The sequence below is a fragment of the Peromyscus maniculatus genome, chromosome 3 (assembly GCF_049852395.1).
Source record: "Peromyscus maniculatus bairdii isolate BWxNUB_F1_BW_parent chromosome 3, HU_Pman_BW_mat_3.1, whole genome shotgun sequence".
Taxonomy (NCBI): domain Eukaryota; kingdom Metazoa; phylum Chordata; class Mammalia; order Rodentia; family Cricetidae; genus Peromyscus; species Peromyscus maniculatus.
In genome coordinates, this window is record NC_134854.1 from 159,751,209 (window position 1) to 159,768,131 (window position 16,923).

Here is a 16,923-nt window from a genome sequence, read left to right on the forward strand (position 1 = left end):
GTCTCATGGTTATGACCAAATACCTAACCAAACCAAGATAAAACAAAGCAAACCAAGTGAAAAATACTTGAGGATACTGTCAATCCCTGTAGGGAGGTGTCTTGGTATAAGCAAGCTGAGGATACTGTCAATCCCTGTGGGGAGGTGTCCTGGTATAAGCAGACTGAGGCTGTGGCATCATGACTGTAAGGATGTTGACAACTCTGAAGACCAGAAACAGAGAAGACAGAAGTTGGTGCTCACACACCTTTCACCTTTTCTTAGTTTACTCTGTTGGGGACCCTAGCTCATGGGATAGTGCCACCTACATTCAGGGAATGTCTTCCATTCTCAATTAATCCTCTCTACAATTCTCCTGACTGATAGAGAAGTGTGCTTCACTAACACCCAGGAATTTTCTAATCCAATGGAGTTTGCATTCTGAATCCCCAATGACTGCGTTTTACAGAGGTCATTTTTCTAATCCCAGTCATAGTTCATCAAGATGTTAGCATGGAACAGCATTCGGACCAATTCTACTTCATATTTTGAGGTAACAATTACAAATGTTAATGACAATGAAAATATTCTTTCATTTCCTATCATTTTAAAGTGATGAAGAAGAAATGTTACTTACCTTTGATAAGCACAACAAAATTACAATCAAAGGTATTTTACATTATAATTGTGAGGAAGGGCTCAGGGAACCCACTGAACTAGATCACTCTGTGGCTAGAAAACAAGTTTATTCAGGAATCAAACTGCCAAGGCTGTCTCTCAGAGGGGGAAGAGAATACCACAAAAGTAGGAGCAGCCTTGCCAGTTTTAAGAGGACAGGTAGGGGCTGGGGGTAGGGGTCACTACGGGTGTGTGTGAGCCAGAATAGCTGGGGAGCTAATATGTGGACTTTGATCTGTTACAGGCTTATTTGGGAATTAGATGTGTGTAGACGGCAGTAGGAGGCAGAAAAGGGAAATAGTGGCTTTTCCTGACAAATAGAATCCTGCTTCACAGGGTTTCTAAGGAATGCTTATTCGGGGTTTTGTTGATCTGCTAGCAATCCTTATGTTTACTTTGAGTGGAGCCCACTGTCATTCAGGACATTGTTAACAGCACTGCCATTTTGGGAACCCGCTTTGGACCTAAAGTGATTTGCTTGGCAAAATTGTGGACATAAGTCAAATTCAGATATACTGAGTTGTGAATTGCAGAAGAGAAAAGGAGAGCATATAACCAGCTCAATCTGGATCATGCGCTTGTATGAGTACTCTCCAGACTGACCATTTGGTATTGGATAACCAGCTGGTTTGCTCTCCCCTGACAGAGACTATTTATCTGGCTCTCAGGATTCCTGTTCCCTGTAGTTCTTTGTCAGGGTGAGGCAACCTGGGCTTCCCTTCATCCGTGGCAGCATGCGCTATTGTTCTTATTCAGATCAGGTTTGGGCAGTCATGTGGGTGGGACTTTATGAGTGTAGCTTCTTACAATCCTAGGAGAAACAATCTCAAGGAAAACTATTTCCTTGTCTCTTAGAATCTTTCTTCCCTCCTTTCCTTAATGATCCCAGAGCCTTTGGCACAGGACTTGTGAAACAGATGAATGAGCTGGGATGGGACTCCACATGTCTGCATTATTGGTTGTGGTTTTCTGTGGTGGTCTCAGTCTGTTACAAAGAGACGTTTCTTTGTTGAAGGGTAAGAACTATGCTTTCCTGGTTTAGTAAAGTTAAAGTCGTAGGTTTTCCTCCAGGACCCACGACTTCACTAACTCTGGGTAGTTGACTAGTTTTCCAACACCCAACACGTTTGCCCTCTTGTAAAATGGTTTCCAGTAAGAGAGCTGTTGGTTACTTCCAAGTTTACTTGCCAATACTCCACTCTTAGAATGAGCCATGCGTGTTGTTGGTTGTGTTTTATTCTTTTTGATAAATCAGTAGACTGATATTTTATTAAGGTGTGACATTTCAACAAAGATCCCTGGGCTTTCTCATTTGACCCGAATCTGTTCCACATTTCTTGTTTAAAAAGGTGGCGCGGCTGCACAATGTGTGCATAGGCACGGGCTGAATTCTGGGTAAAACATGAGAAAAAGTAAAGACAGAACAGAAAGGAGAAAAAAAGAGAATGTGGGTTACCATTTGGTTACTGCTTTTCTCAAAAGGAAAAAAATGATCCAAAACACTAAAAATTAGGCAGCATTAGGATAATAATTGTTACATGGTAAAATTCCAAGGGTTTGTATTGTTTTGCTTTTGTTTTGTTTTTGTTTGTTTGCTAATATGTCAATGATTTTTATATTTAGTTTATGTTAAGTAAGATTAGGTAAATTGGAAAAGCTGACTGGCGGGCACAGGGCTTCCAGCCTTGACCTTCTATGAAAAGCAAATATGCTTTGAGCTCACCCTTTAGATAGCTGTTTTTCCTGCAGCCACTTGACTTCTTATTACTTTGTTGTGTCTCCTCTGTTACAAGGCTGCCACAAACTGCCCTGTTAAAACCGTGTTATACTCTTACTCTTTATTCTTTGGGCTCTCTTCGGGGGCCTGCTACCCAGCTCCCAAGTAAGTCACACATGGAGGCTTATTATTACTTATGAATGCCCAGCCTTAGCTTGGCTTGTTTGTTGCCAGCTTTTCTTAACTTTAAATTATTTCATCTACTTTTGCCTCTGGGCTTTTTGCTTTTCTTACTTCTGTATATCTTACTTTTGCTCTTACTCTATGGCTGGCTGTGTGACTGGGTGGCTGGCCCCTGGTACTCTCCTTCTTCCCTTGCTCTTTCTTGTTTTTCTCCCAGATTCCTCCTTCTATTATTCTGTCTGCCTGCCAGCCTTGCCTATCCTTTTTCCTGCCTTGCTATTGGCTGTTCGGCTCTTTATTAGATCATAAGGTGTTTCAGACAGGCAAAGCAATAAATACAGCTTCACAGAGTTAAACAAATGCAACATAAAGGAATGCAACACGTCTTTGCATCATCAAACAAATGTTTCAGAGAATAAACAAATGTAGCATGTAGCACACCTTAAAATAATATTTCGCAACATATGCTGCTCACAGTTGTGGTTCATAGGCATCATAGCTGGCAGGACTGTTTGCTGCTTTTCTCACTTGGAAGGTTGCCTGGTGCCTTTTGGTACCAATGAAGATTGTCCATGGGGAGGAAACTTTCAGGTCAGAGCCACTTGAAGGTGTCAGAGCCCTGGATGCAAAGCACATGGTATCTTTAGGCATAGAGGCTTATATTACATTATTTTGAATATATATTGCTATGAGGGTCTGCACCTATCGTTAACACAAGCATGTGAGGTGATGATTTCAGGTTTGGAAGAGTACTATCAGGGATCTCATACTCTGGCACACACCTGGGGGCACCCCCCCCTTTACATTTTGAGCTAAAAACCACAAATACTCCAGAGTGTAAAATCCTTTTTATTTCCTGCCAAAATTTAGATATTATTTTTGGCAAAGGAGAAGAGAAGTACATTATACAGGCTATGCCTCTCTGGATGTCAGTTCTCGGCCAGTTTCACTTCAGCACCATGGAGTTCTGACAACAGATGGACGCCCCAAGTTAGTACTTGGAATCCGAAGGTGTTTAAAAGATTGTGGTGGTAAGTGTAATTCCTTAGTGAGAAACTACAAAGAAGGGAGAAGAAAAAAAAAGCAAAGCAACTTGTTAAACTCTGCAACTTAGCAGCAAACTGAAATCCATCAGTACTTTTCTCTGTTTCAGAAACTGAATTTGGGACCGTAGACCTACTCACTTAATCACAATAGTCAATTTTTAAACCTCATATTAATTAACATTTAGCAGAGATAATGGCCCTTCTAAAATAAAAAAAATAATAATAAATAAATAAAAAGTACATTTGCCTGGATTTCATGAGGGAATTTCTTCCTGCATGGCTAGTGGTTACTCGTCACTCTCTTAAACTCTCTTCCTAAATTACAAAGTTTCATGTGTTGCAGAAATCAGTCTTCAGGCTTTGTTGTCTTAGTGATCCCCTTTGGCTTATGGCTTTAACAGATTCATCTCCTTGACTTATATGTTTAGCACTACTGTTCTGAGTTCCCAAAAAGTGTAACAAATGTGCACTGGAAGCCTGTTCAGCATTTCAAACATATGCACTCACCAAAATCTTCATTCTATGAAATTGATTAGTTTGGTTCCCCTGTTGACATTTATTTGAAAGGTTGATAACCTCCAAGTTCAAGACTGTAGAATACTCACTTCCTAAATTTATTTTGAGTATTTCTATTTTTGGTCCAATAATCTTGAAACTTTGGAATTTCTTTTTAGCTGCTACTCATAATATGTGATGATTATAAATTGAAGTAACACATCTTCCTTGTTCTACAGAACTTGAAAGCACTTTCATATTAAAATATACATTCACGGGATGTGTTTTGGGATCATTTCTGACAGACAGAGATTGGAAATCCTTATTTGATGCTCACAAGAAAAAAAGAAGAAAAAATGCCGAATAAAGTAAAAATTAATACCTCCTCTCAGATATATCATATAATTGAAGTCAAGAGGCCCCAGTTTTGTGGGAAATGAAGAAAAAAAAAACAAATTAAGAGAATGACAGGCTACCAAAACTATAAACTACCAGAGCAAGTAGTTAGCAGGAAGACTATGAGAAACACTTAAAAGGCAATTAAGGAATTCCTGGAGGCTGGGAGCTGAGGAGCTTGGGAATGAAACCCTCCAGAAGCCCCCACATTTTCACAAGTTTTTCCTCCAGGGGCTCTACTAGGATTTTGCAAAGAAAAAAAAAAAAAACGTGAAATATGACCAAAGTATGGCAGTGTCTAAATCAAAATCCTTTCCACCGAGAGAAACTACTTCAACAGAGCCTCGTCTGACTTGCAGGAAGAAAAAGTAGGAGACCTGAGTACATCCAATGATTCTGGCTCCTTATAATGGAGTGAAAAAAAAAAAAAAGATAAGAACTTCTTAAGACATGGTCTCACCAAGAGGGAGAAGGGATATACATGATCTGGATTTTGGTAATGATCACTTGGCTCTGTTTTACTTCTTGTTTTAACATGGTGGGCCTAGGACTAGGTTTCACGTCTGAAGAGCCAATTGACTTCCCTGTTCTAATTCAAAACAGAAACATCTCCTTGCATGCTTCTTAAAGAGTGGTGGCTATTCCATAGCTCTTCCTGAATTTTTAGCTGCATCTTTATTCATTATATTGTAGTTAGGTATCATGATATCTTACCCCATTCTTAATTTGAGATTTCTTTCAACACTGGAACTCATTGCATAAGCTTCTTTCTTTGTTCTGGGCGTTCTGTACACCATGTTTGGCTTACTGTGTGTTTGGTTTGCTTTTATTATTCGTGGAAATATTTAATTACTATCAGTTTCTCATTTGACCATTGGTTACTTTAAAAAATGTATTCATTTACACAATTTTCTTGCTTTTATTGATTTCTGATTTTGTTCCATTGTGGCCTGGAAATACTTCAAATTATTTCATCCATTTCTCATTTAATATTTGTTTTGTGCTCAAATGTGTGATCTCTTCCAGAGAATGTTCTCTGTGTACAAAGAAGACATTATGATATGTTGCTGAATTCAGAAATCCCAATGTATCTGCTCAGTTCATGTGGTCTATGTGTTGTTAAAATACAGAGGTTCCTCATTGTTTCTGCCTTAAATGTTAATGTTCCCCATGTCTCCTTCAAGTTGACATATACACTCTTAAACATGAAAGTCATGTAATAAGAGCAAAATTTTACCTAAAATTATTTAAATTGCCATTTGTAGCTTAAAGTACACGTCCTATTGAAATGTAATAGTATTTATTTCACATATTATTCTTTATCAAATAATCCATATGTTTGAGTCTCTTCAGTCGTTAAAGGTACCATCTTATCATTTTTTTCTATAACATTAAAACATACTTTATATTTATCTTTATTTTAATTTTAATTTTATGTGTATATGTGCCTAAAATTGAAATTTATATTTCAATGTATTTTTATAATTTTCATTTTTGCTTTTTATTTTTGTTAACAGCTTCATACATGAATATAATACACTTTGATGATTTTATCCCCATCCCTGTTTCTTGCCCCCACTTGTAGCTAGAGATTTCCTGCCTTGCCCACAGTCAGGACAAATCTTTGTCACCCGCCAGTCCCACAGCTGCTCAGACCCAACCAAGTAAACACAGAGACTTATATTGCCTACAAACTGTATGGCCGTGGCAGGCTTCTTGCTAACTGTTCTTATAGCTTAAATTAATCCATTTCCATAAATCTATACCTTTCCACGTGGCTCCTGGCTTACTGGCATCTTCACATGCTGCTTGTCATGGTGGTGACTGGCAGTGACTCCTTCTGCCTTCCTGTTCTTTCTTTCTCCTTTCCGTTAGTCCCGCCTGTACTTCCTGTCTAGCCACTGGCCAATCAGTGTTTTATTTATTGACCAATCAGAGTAATTTGACATACAGACCACCCCACAGCACCCACTCACACTGAACTTCTTAAAACAATGTCTTTTCGTTTGAAGTGGTATAATTATTAATTCTTCCTGAATTTTGTACACTGTATTTTGAATATATTTACCTACAATAGATGAATAATACTTCAACAAGATGCCTCAAGATAGCAAATAAAAGCCCCACTACCAGAAATGAGTTGTTGACCAATGGAGTTACCAATGGAGCATTAAAGGGTATTTGCAGTACCCTTGGCTACCTTGCAGATCATACTGCCAAAAGCACCATACACTTGAGTCACAGAACATGGAGAAATCACATTGTTACTCACCTAAAGGCTTCACACTGCTGGGTATCTTACATGGTAATGAATCTTCTATGTACACTATTATAGGATAAAAGTCATTGAAAATCTCACCCACCTGTGAACCTTTCAAGCTACAACAATGACTGGCCTGACAAGATGTGCCCTGTTGTACAATAGTGGCATGAATAAAGGGAGTAACCAGCCACTTTTTGATTGGATTTAAGTGCCACTCCAAGAGATGGAACCCAAACATAGTGTTGTTAGAGGGGCCTAGTACCTGTGACTAGAAAGATTGTTCTTCCCAGGGGAGAACGACAAAATATTCATCTACTTGTATATTTGAAGACTGACTTGTTCTGATATTTCTGGTAACCCATTTATAAATGTTTAAAGTTTAAATATGGTGATTATCTTGGTTTGATCATTCTATAATAAATACATATCAAAACATCACATGGCACTACATGTTTATATAATATTTGTCATCTAAAAACACAGTAACAGTGTACAAATGAGTTAATTTTATCCATTTTCTTCTTTGGATAGGTATTTCTTCTTTTGATAGCCCTTTGATAGTTATTTCCTTCTCTTCATTAAATTTAAATGATTACTCTTGAGATTACTATTAAGTTCTTTCTTTCTGACCAAAACATTTTATTTCTAAAGGTATTTTAAATAATTTCTCTGGTCAAATTATAAAACTTTCCACAAAGTATTACTCTAGACATGTGTCCATTTGTTTGGTTAAATGAAGACAACATAGCTATTCGTGGAGTTCTTTGTGGTCTCTCATTCTTTTACCCACAGGAATGGGCTGAATTCTGAATTTAGCTAAGATGATGATAGATAGATTTTTTTAATAAGATATTTATTATAATATTCAATTTTTTTTTCATTTCTGTAAGTTTTGGTACAACCATTGACATAACATTTTTTGTGCTCTTATTTTTTTCTTTCTCAACTATTTCCATCTTAAAAATGCACATTTGTCAAGTGTCTAACATACTTTAATAAATCTTTTCAGTCTAAGAAATAAGTAAAAGCTCCTTCTCATAAATACAGTCAATCAACTCTATTAAATAATCATTCTTTCTTCATTAGCTCCAAGTTACTCACCTTCTCTAGGGCTCTCTATCAGGCCATTATGTTGAAACCATCTACTGTTAAGCCTATGGCTCCCCTTCCATTATAATGCTAATTCAAGTCAGAGCCATTTTTTAATTATATTTGGTTTTTCCATAGCAAGCATACAAACTTAGTAAACCTTTACACAACTAAAAGCTAACTATAATGTCTGAGAAAAATGTAGATCCCCCTGTTAGGTAATAAAACATTGATCTTTAGAGTTGCCAGCTGGATTTCCACTTCTCATTAAAAATTTTAAAATTTCATTGCACCATTTTCTCCTCTGAAAATCTGAGACAAATTCTGACTGCTGCTTAACTGATATATGGTTAGATTATTGAGTATGCTGATTGAAACATTATGCAACAATTCTGATAGGACTGATTCAAAAGAGGATTTGAAAGGAAACATTCATCTAGGGATATAAATTCACAATGTAGTCTTATAGTTACTTATAAGAAACATAAGTAACTATTGTAGTTACATATTTATAGAGAAATTTTATAATGTATTTTAAAATAGGACTTGTTTTTTCTGTGTGTATGTGTTTGCATGTGTATATGTGTATAGATATGAACAATAGAGTGGATGTGTTTGCATGTGTGTGTGTGTATAGATATGCACAGTGGAGTACATGTGTTTGCATGTGTATATGTGTGTAGATATGAACAATAGAGTGGATGTGTTTGCGTATGTGTGTGTGTGTGTGTGTTTGTGTAGATATGCACAGTGGAGTACTTGTGTTTGCATGTGTACATGTGTGTAGATATGTACAGTAGACTGCAGATGCTCTCATAGATCAGAAGAGGCCATCAGGTCCACTGGGGCTGTAAGTTACAGACAGCTGAGAGCACCTTGACATGGGTGCTGGAACGGAACATGTATCTTCTCAAAACCAGCAAGCACTCCACATCTGAGCCATGTCTCCTGACCCAATATGCTAAATTTTGTAAACATTTATATCACAGATTAACAGTCAAATTTGTCACATGTTTTACACAATACAATACAATTGAACTCATTCAATTTTCAGGCTAATTCTATGGAGATAGACTAGTTTTCATCATCTAAAACTAAAGTTGTTGCTAACTAGGATATTTTCAATGTCAGTATTTTTGTAAATAAAATCAAAACACAAGTGTTTCTGCACACATCCACCACATTAGAACTTAGGCTTATTAACCACATCTTCAATGTTTAGAGTTATCTCTGATTTTCAAATACATCCTTAAATGAAATCTGTCTTTGTATTATTAAATTTTAACTATCACTTATGTAACAGGAAGAAAAAGGAATAGAAACTTCTTCCCAAGTAATTAATTAAAAAAAAAGAAAAAACTAAAACCATGATTTATAATACTACTAATAAATTCTTCCTTTCCCTCAATTACTATAAAGTGATTTATGTATTAGCTTATATAGCAATGATTTGGTGTTCAAAATCTTACATATCTCAAATGAATGTTCCACTAATATACTTTGGAGACTAATGATTGGATTTAAAATTGTAAATATCAAAAGAGTTAGAGACACCCTCACTCCCACAAAAAAAAAAAAAAAAAAAAAAGCTAACAACCAAAACATATATGTAGAAGACCTAACACAGACCCATGAAGGCTCTGCAGTTGCCGCTTCGGTCTGTGAGTCCCTCTGAGCCCTGCTTAGTTGAGTCTGTAGTGGACATAAAAGAAAGGGGAGAAGGGGGAGGGGAACTGGTAGGAATGGAGGGAGGGGAGGCTGCAGCTGGGAAGTATTGTATGTATGAAGAATAAATAAGTAAATAAATGATAAATTAGCAAATAAATACAAGAAAGTGCTTGCCATGTTTTCTCTTAACACAGGTTAGCTCATAGTTTCACAGAAGAATCATAATGTGATGAATAATTGCCAAATTTCTTGGACTGATTTTACTTACTTGGGAATAGAAGTGAGTTATACCTTTTAATGTCTTTAGCTACTGTACAATTAGATTAACCAAATCAGTTTTACTCCTTTTCTGCTTCAATTATTTTTACTTTTCCAGACTATTAGGGGATGAGATGGTACAGCTAGGAACTGAAAAAACTTATACTAAGTAGTTTTGTCAACCTGACTTAAAATATTTCATATAATACACAAATCTGTTTCCCTGACAAGTTTTAAATTAAGATTTCACTTCTAAGAAATAAACAGAATGAAGGCCATATTTAGTCCTTCAAGCAGAAATTTGTGTTAATCATATCTCCAATGCCAGCTCTTGGGAACCAGAGGTGGGAGGATTTGGAGATTGAGGATAGCCTGGGCTACATAATCAGACCACCTCAAGGAGGGAAGAAAAAAAAAAGAGCCTTACAAACTAGGGAGAGGATCAGCAATCTCAAAGTTGTTAAAAGAAGATGTGCAAAAGTTCTTACTTATGAATAAGCTGACACTCCACCGCTCATTAGTGAAGTCTTGAGATTACCTAAAATTACTTTTAAGGGGCTTTCTGTCCCTTGATGTGGTACACTATCATAAACCATGTAACATATATCTTGTTTTCATTTTTATTAAAATGAATATATGGCTGGAGAAATAAAAGGTACAGCATGACCTTGTAACTCTTATTTTTATTCACTGAAATAGGCAGATTCCCTCACTGGTCATATATTGGTCAAATATACATCCACATATCTGTATCTATCTATATCTATCTAGCTCTCTATATACATATATATATATATATACATATTTGTCTACTTTCTCTTGTATTTACAATTTATATTACTTTGTTTTTACAGAATTTATTTTAAATTTTACATTATTTCCAAGAAACTTACATAATTGTTTAATTTACTTTAAAAAGTTGTTCTGTTTCTGTTTTCTAAAACTGTAAAGCACCTAACATTTTTATTAGCCAATGAGTATTTTCAACTATGAATTTTTTCAGACATAGAATTCAACTCTCAATTGCTGTTCCAAGAGTCAGATGAGCCCAGGGGTGAGTTATTGTGAGATTTGTGATCCCACTGGGGCTGCAAGGGATGCTATGAAATGAAATCCCAAGCAGATTTTGGCAAAAGGAATTTTAAACAGAGTATCACTGAGCTCACTGCTGTGGAGTTCTTCCATTTTTCTCAAATTCCCTGAGATATTCTGCCCCACTTCTGCCGAGAGCAATGCTATAGCAAATAGGGAATAGTGAGTTTTCATTGCTTAACTCATGGAGAGCATGTTGTTTGTGTCCTCAAGGACAAGTTTGTGAAAAGCAGACATGATACCACCTGGTATGAGTTGTGTTTTCAGAACAGAATCCCAAGGAAGCAAAAGAGCATGTCTATGTCAGCAGTAGGATCAGATCATGATGATTTGACTTCAGGATAAAAACATCCTTCAAGGACACTAAGAAAACCATAGTATAAATAAATTTAAATAACTCTTCCTCTCTATGTACAATTATTAACTTTATACAATTACTAACTTTACATGAATACATTTGTTTCCACACAGAAAATAATTTTTAATTGACTCTGTACAGATTTATTGTTACTTCTATCAAGATTGCAAGAGTTTTTCATATAACTCAGCAAGAAGCTTTGTACACGTAAAGAAAACAGAAAATTATTTAAAAAGAAAACTAATACTTCTAAAAATAAACACAAGTGTATGGATACTGTTCTCTATGTATATAGGCTTAACTATAGCAAGGTAATACAGGGACTATCAAAAAATAAGCCAGAGAGCAAAAAAGAAAATCTAGGCAAAAAAAGCATAAACATATAGAAATTAATGCATACTAGTATTTGCAGCTGGAACAGCTATTATCAAGGTAGTAAGTGATTTTTTCTACCTTTATATAAGTTATTAAATGTCTGCTTCATGTGCACTAATATATGAAGAAATGGAGATCAACATCAGCATACTCCTGCCACTCTGGAATAACTGACCAAGACATAGTTTCTTTATGATGGGCTTTACCCATTCACACTGTCACTCATTAAAAGCAAAACTCTCCTTTAGGATGTTTTACATGAGGTTTAATGTTGCAGAATACTTGTACACTATGTGAAGATGTGTTGCTGTGACTGATGTACTAAAAAGATGAATGTCCAATAGCTAGGCAGGAGAGGATAGGCAGGATTTCCAGATAGATAAAGGAAGGGAAGGAATCGAGGCACACAGAGAGTTGACAGGCAGACATAGAAGAGGCAGGTTGGGCAGTATAGAGATGAGGTAATGAGCCATGTGACAGAACGTAGATTAAAAAATATGGACTAAGTTATAAGAACTAGTTAGGGATAAGCTTAAGCTAAGGCCAAGCTTTCCTAATTAATAATAATTCTCTATGTCAGTATTTATGAGCTGGTGGCACAGAGAAAAGTCTGACTACATATGGCACCCAACATGGAGGCTTGACTATCTAAACAGCGGGCCTGAGAAAGCTAAAAAAAAGTTCTGGACAAGGAGCCAGACATTCCTTCCTAGTCCTGCACTCTTAAGTGGGCCAGTGCTTGTTATACAAAGGTGTGGCTCCCAGCCATTTGCCTGTGGGCTTGAGCCAGCTAGCAGCATGGAACTTTGCAGTGGACAGACTGGCCCTTTAGGCTTGGCATACACAGCAGAGAACACTGCAGACATTCAAAAGCCAGGTCCAGGCACAAAAAAAAAAAAAAAATACTCCAAAAAAGTAAAGTATACCTAAAAAGGTGCGTAGGTGCTATAGAAAGAAAAGAAAATGGATATAGACAGTCATAGAAAAATGTAAATAGTTTAAAAATAATGAAGTCTTTAAAGAAAGAGTAAAGTAATATATTAAAAGCCACATAAGGGTAGTAAGTATATTATAAAACAGGGAGTTTGGACTTTATATGGTGCATTGTTAACGAACAAAGAATAGAACCTGCTGGGAGACAGGATTGTGGAAAGGACTGCTGAATTAAACCAGCTTATGTACTTTAAGGATGTCTTTGCTTCAGAATGGAAGTCAGGGAATGTGTTGCATTGGGAGAGAAGTTGCTTTTGTTTCCAAAGGAAACAAAAAGCTGTGGATTCCTTCAAAATTAATAAGGATGGGGCAGGGACCTCCTGAGGATCTTGGCTACAGATATGATAGAGGAAGCCAGGAAAGAATAAAGGACAGGAGATGTGTATGCTGATCCCTCTACATGGGAACAGCTCAAAGACTGAAAGAGACATGATAAATCTTATTGGCTACATAATCCTCATGACTTATTATTACATACCATCTTTCATATGGCATGGGTGGAGATTTATATTACAGGTTGATTATACAGTCCAAACAGACTTAAAAGTTGACAGATGCCTTTTACCTGCTCAAATATAAAGCAAAAAATATCATCTTTAACAGACTTATGCACACTGCATGTTCCATCTTGTGTTAATACAGATGTATATGTTACCTTTAAAAATTTGTGTGTTTTCAGAACAAAAGGACTAGACACCAATAAAGACAAGACAAGTAGCCCAGGTGATTCAGCCTCTCAAAATGCCTCTGCTGCAGTTTCCTCAAAATTCTGCCTCCAGAACAACTTCAAACTGCTAGCTGAGTTGGTTCAGTCTCACAGATGACTCCAGAAAGGATTTCAAATAAGCTCTACACTTTCCCATAACACAGAGACTAAACAAAAAAAAAAAATGATACAGCTAGCTCTCCAAGGACTTAAAAATTATCCCAATTTTATCAGAGTCACCTAAAGACATCATGATCCCCAGACATCAGAAAGCAGTCTATAGAACACTGCATCCTCATTCCCAAGAGGTGGGGTGGGTAGTTTTTGGTTATTAAGTGGACTATGAATGTTTGTAATTGTTTAGAGGGGTTAATTGCAAGCTATAACTGGTCATGGTGAGGGAAAAAAACTAAACAAAGTAGGTCAGATTAAGGGATCTCTTCCTAAAAAAGGGAGGATATAGAAATGATAGGATAAAAGGTAGATTACTGAATCTATTTTTAGACTAAAAACAACTATTAGTTTCTTATTATTCATTGGTAAGAATTTTTATATATTGACACAAATATAAGGCTATTTTTTAGAACATACTGTATATATGTTTCTACTCTTGTTTAAGATATTTTTCTACATTGATAAAAATGTAAGGTTGAAGATGGCGGAGACAAACAGACGCAGGTAGGCCTGTGGCAGCGGCCCGCGAAGGTAGACGGGTTCGGCGGCAGCGGCCAACAGGGACATTTATGCCCAGCGGCAGCTGGCGGAGACATTCAGGCCCAGCGGCGGCCCACAGAGGTGGACAGGCCACACGGCGAAGACAGGCAGACGCAGGTCGGCGACTTGCGGAGGTGGAAGGGCCTGGTGGCAGCGGCCGACAGGGACATACAGGCCCGCGGTGGCAACCAGCAGAGACATACAGGCCCGGTGGCAGTTTGCAGAGGTGGATGGGCCTGGCAGCGGTGACAGACGGAGGTAGGTAGGTCCGCAGTGGCAGCTGGCAGAGACATACAGGCCGGTTGGCCGCCCACAGAGGCAGACAGACCCAGCGGCAGCTGACAGGGACATACAGGCCCGGCAGCGGAGACAAGCAGACACAAGTGGGCGAGTGGCGGCGGGCCACAGGGGTGGACAGGCCCAGGGACAGAGAGGGGCAGACCCAGCTTGGAACGGGGACGCCCCTAGCCCCAACACCTGGGGAAGAGGCTATCTCCGTGGGTCAGAACCAGGGCGAGTCTGGGCACTCCATCTGGGGACAACCCAGGGCCCAACTGCTGATCCTGTGAAACCCAACAACTTGGAGGTGTTGGTGAGACTACCCTGCTCAGCTGAAACCCATCTGGGAGAGGATTCAGATGCCTACAGTTTGAAGTCTGAAGAAACAAGATCAGCTGAGGAGTTGACAAATGAACAAAACGTGACCTGGGAACACAGAAGAAGGCGCTGCCCAGACACTAAACCAGATCACCAGAATCATAAGTATATAATTCACCGACTGAAATCAGCTGTCCCTGAAGAAATAGACCAATAGCACCAATTTAACCAAGAACCCCTACTAAACCAAGACTAAAAATTAGAACAAGAGAGGCACTCTCAGACACAGACACCACCTGTACCGCACAGAGGAAAAGATGAGTAGACGCCAGTGCAAAAATACAGGCAACAACATAAAGACCTATATGGCAACATCAGAACCTAGTGATTCTACACCTGCAAGACCTAAACATACCATGACAGAAGAAACAGAAGAGATTAACCCTAAAAATGACTTTAAGAAGATGATAGAGGCCCTTAAAGAAGAAATAAAACATTCCCTCAATGAGGAAATAAAAACTTTCCTTAAAGAGGAAATGAAAAACTACCTTAAAGAGGAAATAAAAACTTTCCTTAAAGAGGAAATGAAAAACTCCCTTAAAGAGGAAATAAAAACTTCCCTTAAAGAGGAAATAAAAAACTCCCTTAAAGAAATGGAAGAAAAAATGAACAAAAAATGGGAAGAAATCAAATCAAGCCAAGAAAAAGCAATTAAACAGATGAAAGAAACATTCCAAGATCTGAAAAATGAATTTGAGACAATAAAGAAAACACATGCTGAGGGAATGCTGGAAATAAAAATCCTGACAAAACGAACAGGAACTACAGAAACAAGCATAACCAACCGATTGCAAGAGATGGAACAGAGAATCTCTGACACTGAAGACACGATAGAGAAAATAGATTCGTCAGTCAAAGAAAACACTAAAGACAAAAAAGTCGTAACACAAAACATCCAGGAAATATGGGACACCATGAAAAGACCAAACCTAAGAATAATAGGGATAGAAGAAGGAGAAGAATACCAACTCAAAGGCACAGAAAATATATTCAACAAAATCATAGAAGAAAACTTTCCTAACCTAAAGAAAGAAATACCTATGAAGATACAAGAAGCTTATAGAACACCGAATAGGCTGGATCCAAAAAAAAAGTCCCCTCGCCACATAATAATCAAAACACTAAACACACAGAACAAAGAAAAAATATTAAGAGCCGCAAAGGAAAAAGACCAAGTAACATATAAAGGTAAACCCATCAGAATAACACCAGACTACTCAATAGAGACTATGAAAGCTAGAAGATCATGGACAAATCTCATGCAGACACTAAGAGACCACGGATGCCAACCCAGACTATTATACCCAGCAAAACTCTTAATCACCATAGGCGGAGTAAACAAAATATTCCAGGATAAAACCAGATTTAATCAATACCTGTCTACAAACCCAGCCCTACAGAAAGCACTAGAAGGGAAAATTCAACCCAAAGAAGGTAAACACATCCATGAAAAATCAAGCAATAGATAATCCCACACCAACATATGCCTTCAGGCTTAGAAGGCTGCAGTTTAAAGCAATAGGCTCAAGGTAATATAAAACATAAGCCACATAAAGATGGCTACCACACAGAGAATCTGGATTATGTTCTCTTTGATATTCGTAACTGAAGAGAAACATTTTATTGCAAAAGCTGTTGAGTTATGCCAAAATGTGTATTTTAAAGGTACCCTAACTTCAAAATTTGGCTATAAGCATATGTTGCTTTGGAAAAGAGGCTCTGCTTTTGTTTCCACAGAAAGCCAAAGGCTATGGATTTGTTCCAGATTAAGATACATCAGGTTTGACCAGCCAAGACCCCCTGAAAGGTCTCCGATGACACCATGGCCCAGATGATCCAACATCCAGAATTGTTTCAAGGCAACTGGCTCAGACAATACGGTCTCACGGACTACTCCATGATCCTAAAATTTTCTTTGTGTCCCCATAAGATACAGCGCCCCCCTCCAGCAGGAAGTAGTAAGAGAAGCTACGCCCAAATTCCCAAATATAGCAAGCTGACTTTGGAGATGTGTAAAAGTTAAAACCTTCCTTTTAAAAAAAAGAGAAAGGGGAAGTGCTGTGGGATGGTCTGTATGTCAAATTGCTCTGATTGGTCAATAAATAAAACACTGGTTGGCCAGTGGCCAGGCAGGAAGTAGGTGGGACAAGGAGAGAGGAGAATTCTGGGAAGTGGAAGGCTGACACACTGCAGCCGCCGCCATGACCAGCAGCATGTGAAGATGCCGGTAAGCCACCAGCCACGTGGCAAGGTATA